The sequence below is a fragment of the Nuphar pumila genome, chromosome 7 (assembly GCF_984573655.1).
Source record: "Nuphar pumila chromosome 7, dmNupPumi1.hap1.1, whole genome shotgun sequence".
Lineage (NCBI taxonomy): Eukaryota > Viridiplantae > Streptophyta > Magnoliopsida > Nymphaeales > Nymphaeaceae > Nuphar > Nuphar pumila.
The window spans coordinates 3,700,808-3,709,015 of NC_143255.1; positions in this window are offsets into that span (position 1 = coordinate 3,700,808).

The window sequence follows — 8,208 nt, forward strand, 5'->3', positions numbered from 1 at the left end:
AGACTAGCATAAAGTAAGTTTTTCAGTTTTCACGCACAGCTGCAGCAGCTGCCTGTCAGCTGCTGACAGCTGCAAAGTTTAAAAAAAAAAACCCGCCTATTCCCCAACCCCCTTTTTAAAAAAAAACCCCGCCTATTCCCCAACCCCCTTTATTTATATATATATATATATATATATATATATATATATATATTACTTATTACATTTTTGCCCCTGCCGCACCCCCGCACCCGGGTTTTTTGGAAGTGCCGAATCCCCGCACCCGCACCCGCACCCGCGCCCGCACCCGCACCCATGTGACATAGCCTTTATCCTATAATCTACATCTCCATCAATTTCTCCATACTTTTGAATGATAGATCCCAAATATTTGAAACAATCATCCACCGGTATTTCTTGCTCACCAAGCTTCACTACACTCCCATCACTACTTCGTTGCTTACTAAACCGACATTCCATATATTCTGTCTTACTCTTACTCAACTTAAAACCTCTTGCTTCTAATGTCTGTCTTCATAATTCTAACTTAGCATTAACCCCAACTCTTACTCTTACTCAAGTTATGAACTCAATATTAATTGAAAATATAAACTAAATATATCTAAATTATAATTTGAAAATATATATTGAATCTGAATACAAACTGAATATAAACTGAAAATTAGAAACTGAATATGAACTATAAAGTTATAAACTGAATATTAATTGAAAATATAAACTAAATATATCTAAATTATAATTTGAAAATATATATTGAATCTGAATACAAACTAAATATAAGCTGAAAATTAGAAACTAAATATAAACAATAAAGTTATAATTTATAAACTGAAAATATAAATTATAAATTGAAAATTTGAATACAAACTGAAAACCTAAACTGAATATATGTAAATATATACTAAATACAAAACCTAAACCGAAAATGTATACTAAATACAAATGGAATATAAACTGAAAACCTAAACTGAAAGCTATAAACTAAATATAAAGAAAACTGAAGATGTTAATATTCTGTGTAGAAACATCTTCAGTTTATAACTTACATAGATTAAATTATAAACCGAAAATACCCTAAAACAAAAAAACAAAACAAAACAAAAGATGTTGGTCCTACCTCATCACTGACCGCCGGAGGTCACCGAATGTCGCAGGAGGTGAGCTCCTAGTTGCAGTCGCCGAGAGAATATGCTGGAAACTATATTTGGATTATGTAGGAACCATTAATTTGCTGTTAGTGAACATGTGAAAAGGACGGTTCTCTTCTAAATCTGTTAATTTGCCTTGATGTATTGCTTTTTCAATTCATGATGAGTGTGGTTTTGGAGTAATTAAGCTTTTATAGTGAAGCTCCTGTCTCCAACCATATTGATCCAGGCCCATCCTGAAAAGGAAAATTAATTACTGTGAATTTGCATTTTCCCTCACCCTTTGGTGTAATCCTTCCATTTTGCATCATTTTGTTTGACATGTTACAACATTTTCGTACTGACCCTGGTTACCCATTCACAGATCAAGCGAAATTGGGGTGCACTGAGGAGCAAGAGGAATGGGTTAGTAACTATGGCCTTCAAGTTAAGCTTATATATCTTCTTTCCCTTTTCAACAATGGAAGGGAGCTGTTTTTCTGTTTCTCGTGCTCCTGCTTTTCATGAATTGTAATCCCTGATTCTCTGTATAATTGTTTGATGTTCCTTGAGTAAATTTAGTAAAATGCTGATTCCCGTGAAGACCATGCAGATCACATCTAAGGGGCAGATTTACCCCCAAAAAAACAGTCAAAATGGAGATTAACATGATTTTATATATATATATATATATATATATATATATATATATATATATATATATATATATATATATATATATATATATGAATGCTGTGGGAGCACCTACTAGAAATTGTAGTTGTAGGTTGCATCTTCTCAATCAGGTCTTATAGATTGTACTTAACACAGTTTAGTTGATAGGAATCGTGTTTTTTCGACTTAAATAAGATTTTTCAAGTCATGAAATTTTGATACATGGTGGGCTGTTGATTTTTTATCATAAAAAACCTATCTCTCTCTCTTTCACTCTCTCTCATATATATATATATATATATGAGAGAGAGAGAGAGAGAGAGCTGTTCAATCCATAGGTGCTCAACTTGCACTCAACCGCGCTGACTGTCCATGCCCGTGTGATGGATGATCATGCAAAAATACACCTTTTTTACTAAAAAAAACCCTTTAGTGGCGCTTCAAAACGCTGCTAAAATTCCAGCAGGGACACATGCGCTATTTTAGTTTTCTTTTAGCTGCATTTTGAAGTGCTAAATGATATTTTTTCTGCTTTTTCACGTTTTTTGTGCCCTGACCATCCATCATGCCCGCAATGGATGGTCCGTGCACTTACCGTTGGGTTTTGAACCTGCAACCTCCCAACACAAGGTGACGTGCATTCGCTGCTCCTACCAGACAAGCGGAACCCCCGTTGGTTCAATAGGTATTATATCTGACACGATTTACTTGAACTTCTAATCTTACACAAAATAATTGAAACGGTGGCCTCCGAAGCACATGGTTCTAGTTATGTTTTATTTTGTATGTTCGTTTAAGAGCATCTATGGTTCTGAAAAAACTTAGTTGGGTCCAAAGTAAAAAGATGACATTCATAGTGTTTTGGAGGCCGTTCATCGTGTGAACGAACGGTATTAGAATTTAGAGGCAGCTCTGGCGGTGATGTAAAAAAGTGAGGTGGATATGTTGGATTTGACTAATGCTCATGCTATTCATATCCCATTTGTTATTGGTTAGATTCATATCAGGGCCATTTTTTTATGAATTGATCATTTGTACCGATTCACGTGTCCCGGCAGGGACATTGAGGTGTAAGTGGGTTGGTTTCATCAGATCCGATGTTAAATTGAATTCAAAAACTAAAACCCAAAACCTAACTGATATGAACCAGTTTGGATATTCTATATATATTTTTTAAGCCCGCATATTCGTTTTGGATATTGGATACAATCAGTTTGGGTGGATATTGGATCGATTCCTTCACGGGTTGTGTTGAGTTCGGTTTGGGTGTGAATCAAGTAGGGTTTTCAATGGTTTGGGTTAGTATTAGTTTACTACTGCAGGGTCATGCACCTTCTACCAAGGAGTTAAGTAACTTTAGGAAAAAAAGAAAAAGAAAGAAAGAAAATTTTCAAAAACTTGTTTATACTACTGGCAATAATAAAAGATGCACTCAAAGTTTTATAAATTGTTAAAAATACAACTGAATCTCCGTTATTCATAACTATATTTTTGTCATTTCACTTGGGTTACCACAAGCCTAATCTGTATTTTGAGGGTAAAGCTATCATTTTACCCTCAAACGTTTGTTTGGTGTTTATTTAAAACACTTTTTTGAAGGCAAAATTGTAAATGTAGGCAAACAGATAATTGTAGAACACATTTAGGAGCGACTTTTTTTTTGGGGGGGTGGGCGGGGTGGATAATCCAAGGGAAAAAAACCCGTCACTAATAGCACATTGGCTGATCTTCACTTGGTAAAACGCTTGAGGTCCCCCCCCCCTGGTCCACTAGGGACACCCAGCTTCGACCTTGCATTAAGGGATGCTACTCGTGGGTTTTGAACTTGTAACGTTCTGTCAACTTGGTGACATTCACAAGTCATCCCTACCAAATAAGCGGAGCCCTTGTAGTTGTTAGAAGTAAACTTGGGTTCTTTTAATTTACAAAGTTCGGATATGTTTTTGACAATTTTGAAAACTTAGGTGTGCCATTGATTGTCACCAAGAGATTAAAAGGGAAATATGCCATGTCTCGGTTAATTAAGAAGGGATGTGTCTTTTAAAATATTTAAAAAATCTTAAAGAAAAAATATAATAAAGATAATTTAGACATCATTAAGGGTGCGTGAGGAACACTTTTTTTAAATAATGGTAAGGGCAAACAAATTTAGAATTCTTTCAAATAGCAACAAATATAGAATTCTTTCAAATGTTTAAGTTTTGGAAAAAAAAATATAAAGACTAAGACTAGGGTTTTGTCATGAATAATCCCATTTCTGCTTTTGTGTATCGTTTGATATTGGCGCACTGCCCCTGATGCGAGATTGCGAGCTTGTAGACTTGTAGACCATGGATACACATTTCCTATTGCAAATAACTTATGCTTTGCCTTTGCTTTTTTATAGTCCACGGATCACATGATCATCAAGGCCCATTTTGTGGACGTTGATCAGATCCTAAGCGCAAAATACCTGCCTTTAATAAGATGAAAATATGGCATCGATGCATACAATTCAATGTCATATGCTATTCAGAAATTGCGACTAGGAATGCAAACACTTGAAAAGATCAGAAAAACATTCTGAAAGTTTTCAAGATGAATCGACAGCCATACTTGCTAATCTGTTTTGAATTCCACAAATATGCTGACCTTTTTCAAAGCAATTTTTTCACCAATTTAAGTTTTTTACGTCTCAAAGGTTTATGCTATCCAGGATCATGATTCTTGTTCTGCATTTTGACCCTTATGACAACTAGAAACCCGAGTTACTAGAAGCTTCTTAGATAGGTGAAAAGCTCGCTTCACGGTACTCTTCACTTCTGAAACTTGATGAGAATCTCGAATCTCTCACACTTCTCCTATGCTTTCCATACACTTCATCTATTCTTTACCTTTTCACTCCCTTCCATGTGCTTTCTCTAAATTGGCTGTCATCATTTTTACATTTTGTTAAAAATTTAATTCTTGCACTAAAAAAATTATAAAATTTAAGAATAGTCACACTTTTATTTTAGTTTTTATATGTTTCATTTTGATTCTCATTCAATTCTTATATTATTTTTTTATTCCTCACTTCTAGCTTCCTATACATTTTAAAATGCATTGCTTCTTGCTTTCACTTTCGGTATAGTTTTCTGTTTTTGCATCCTAGTCTGACAACCTTGTTTTGAACATAATGTATTTCTTGGTTTTTCATTTCTTAACTAAGAAAGTCAACAAGTCTTACTCCCTACTTGACTTTAGAACTGAAAAGAACATATACCAACCTTTAAAAAGGAAGTTGCTTTAATTCTTATAACATTATCAACGACACTTTTATTTTGGCTTTAAATGGTGACAGAAGAAGACATGCTTTAGATAGCTTATGTATGCAGAAAACCACGTGTCTTGGTGGGGCTCTATTCAGATCACTTTTCAATATTTGGAAGACATGCTTTAGATAGCTTATATATGCAGAAAACCATGTGTCTTGGTGAAAGTATAGCCATTCTGACCAGAAATGGATTGTATGTGGGTCCTTGCTTTTGTAAAGTCATCTTTTCCTCTCAAGAGGTCATGTTTCATAAGTCAATTTTCTTTACACTTTTATTTTGTAAAGAAAAATAAGAGTAAAATTTGTGGCATAAGTTGAGTATGGACTTGGGTCTGTCAACAAGTTGGATCTGGGTAGGATGCAGGTGGTTCGGGATCCAGGCCTAATCATAACCATCTGTCAACAGGATATGGGAGTGCCTAAAATTACTATATGTATCAAGGTTTGGACCCAAATAGGTTGGCTGAAAACGCATAAACTATATAGGCCATATTTACATCAGTTTTTTTTAAAAAAAAAATTATTTCTAGTCCTGGAAGGCTGAAATTGAGGTGGATCCAAATCGGGGCAGGCCAGATTTGATGGACTCAAGCCTGATTTCATTTGCATGTTCCACATTATATTTCCTTTTCCCTCTCTTCCCCCTTTCTCTAACCAGGTTAGATGCCTGACATGAACCTGGTATTGCATATTGTGGGTAGGTTTATCATTTCATTTGCAGTTTCTAAACATGTTCCTTTAATTTATTTTGTATTATAAAAGTTTGTGACACGGACCAGATATTACTGATTTTGGGTAGTTTTGGTTCATTTACAACACTATATAGCATAGCCCCATCTTCAAGAGGCAATGTTTTGAGTTTAGGAAGAATCACACACACACACACACACACACGTGTAAGCAAACTAAAATATTCGAACTGGGTCTTCAAGCATTTCCGGCACTATTTTTGCAAATCAAGTCTGATAGAGTGCTTAAACCAATGCCGTTAGATACTCAAATGAGTTAATTAGTAAGGCAAAGAACACGTCTAGAATATAGATACAAACTTTTGTTTTATAAAACAAGATACAATAATTAAACAAGAAGGTCCAAAGCGTGGACTCTTGAATCTTGGCCTTGGAATTGCTCTCTCATATTATGACTACAAAACAACACAAGGAGACAACAAAAACATGATTGTCTTTGTTAACACAATTGCTTCATGTGCAACACTTGGTTCACATGGACAGTGGCTGCCTACATTGCTTCCTGATACAGCAAAATTATGATCCATACATTACGTTGTTAAAACACTGGTAGGTAGTCTAACTAACCCAGCTTGATTACTACACATACAAACAGCGGAAAATGATTATACTGTACATGTAATATGACATGTTTCTTGAAATGTTCTACAATTTTTGATATTTTTTTCATGTCTAAAATCGTAAATAACCAGCTTTTAAATGCCCTTTTTACCCTTCACATGTGCAGAACTCACGAAGTTATCACGAAATGTCGCTTTGTTCCTCGGGTGTCGCATACTCACTTAAAATGAAGTTCATACATTTTTTTATAGACTTTACGAAGTTTGCATAATAATATTTGTAAACATCCTGTCAAACTCGAACAAAATGAGAAAGTCTGCATATATATATATATATATATATATATATATATATATATATATATATATATATATATATATATATATATATATTTATGCAGACTTTCTTAAGTCCACATATATTTTATGTGAACTTCCTCATATGTTTACGAGGCACAATCTATCTTCTAAAAGACGTATATTTTCAATCGCTCATCAGATAAAGGTGATCTTGGTGGTAGTGAAAAGCTAACGTTTCGTTCTGTCTCTTTACTTTTTTTTTATTTCTAGCACAGATGGCTAGAAAATAGTATAGAATAGACGAAAAAGGTGTAACCGCACTTGCTCATCTCTTGTTTTAGTAACGATGTTAGAGTTATATCTTAATGCCTCTTTGTCATTTTTCAGCAAATGAGGTGTTATTGTTTAGTTTCTTTGCTCTTTTCTATGTTTTTTTTTTAATTCTTCATTTTCTACGTCAAAACGTCCTCTGAAAGATATATTATTTAGCTGTTCCAATATGCAAAACATGTTTCTATTTTGGTTTTGAAACTTTGAAAAGAAAACCCTATAAAGGTTTTTTATTTTGACTCAAAACCTGAAAGTTATAGGCCTATATCTCATCTTTTTAACGATTGTAAAACATAAGTTTTTGATATCAGATAAGAGATACATATACGAGAACAAAATTCTTCTACAAAAGTAATCACATATTTGAGAAAAAATTCGCATATATAGGAGGAAGTTCACATGTGCGAAGAGTAAAAATGTCTTTTTAAATTTAAATATTTACAATTTTGAATATGAAAAAATATAAAAAATTATAAGGTTTTTAAGAAAACACATTAAATTAGCCATACAATACGATCATTTTCCACACAAACAATGCCTTCCCCCTCCCTACCCCACAAGCAAAAAAAAAAAAAAAACCAATAACCAAATTATGGATACGTTTAAAACTTAAAAAATAACATTTTTTCACATCAAACTCTGATTTTAGTAAAAAAAAAAGAAATTATCTGTATTTAAAAAAAAAAGAACACCACAAGGTGTACACAGATACATTACCACAAGCAACTAACTTATTGAAACATGATATATAAATTTTAAAAACTCTATAGAGATCCTCTAATGAGCAAAATTTGCTTTAACTAACTCACAAGAGGGACCGTGGTGCGAGTTCTCCCTCGAAGATGCACTATTTGCTACAGTGCGTGTTCGGGGGTCCGAATGAGTGCCACACATATAAGCACATGGGGCTCATATTCTCGTGTGTGTTGGCATCACTTAGCATCAGAGTCCGGTGCGGTTGCAAAGACTTAAGTACCCTTTTCTGCTATTCTCGCCATGAAACGATAGTTTGAAAAAAGGACAAAAATGTCCTCCATTAAAAAAAAGGGAAACAACAGTTCGAGAAAAGGATAAAAATGTCCGCCATCCAAAAAGTCGAGGATGATGTTAACTCTTCAAAGTCCAAATATTCCGTTTTTGCCTTAAGCAGTAAACTTTTGCACCATCTGCTA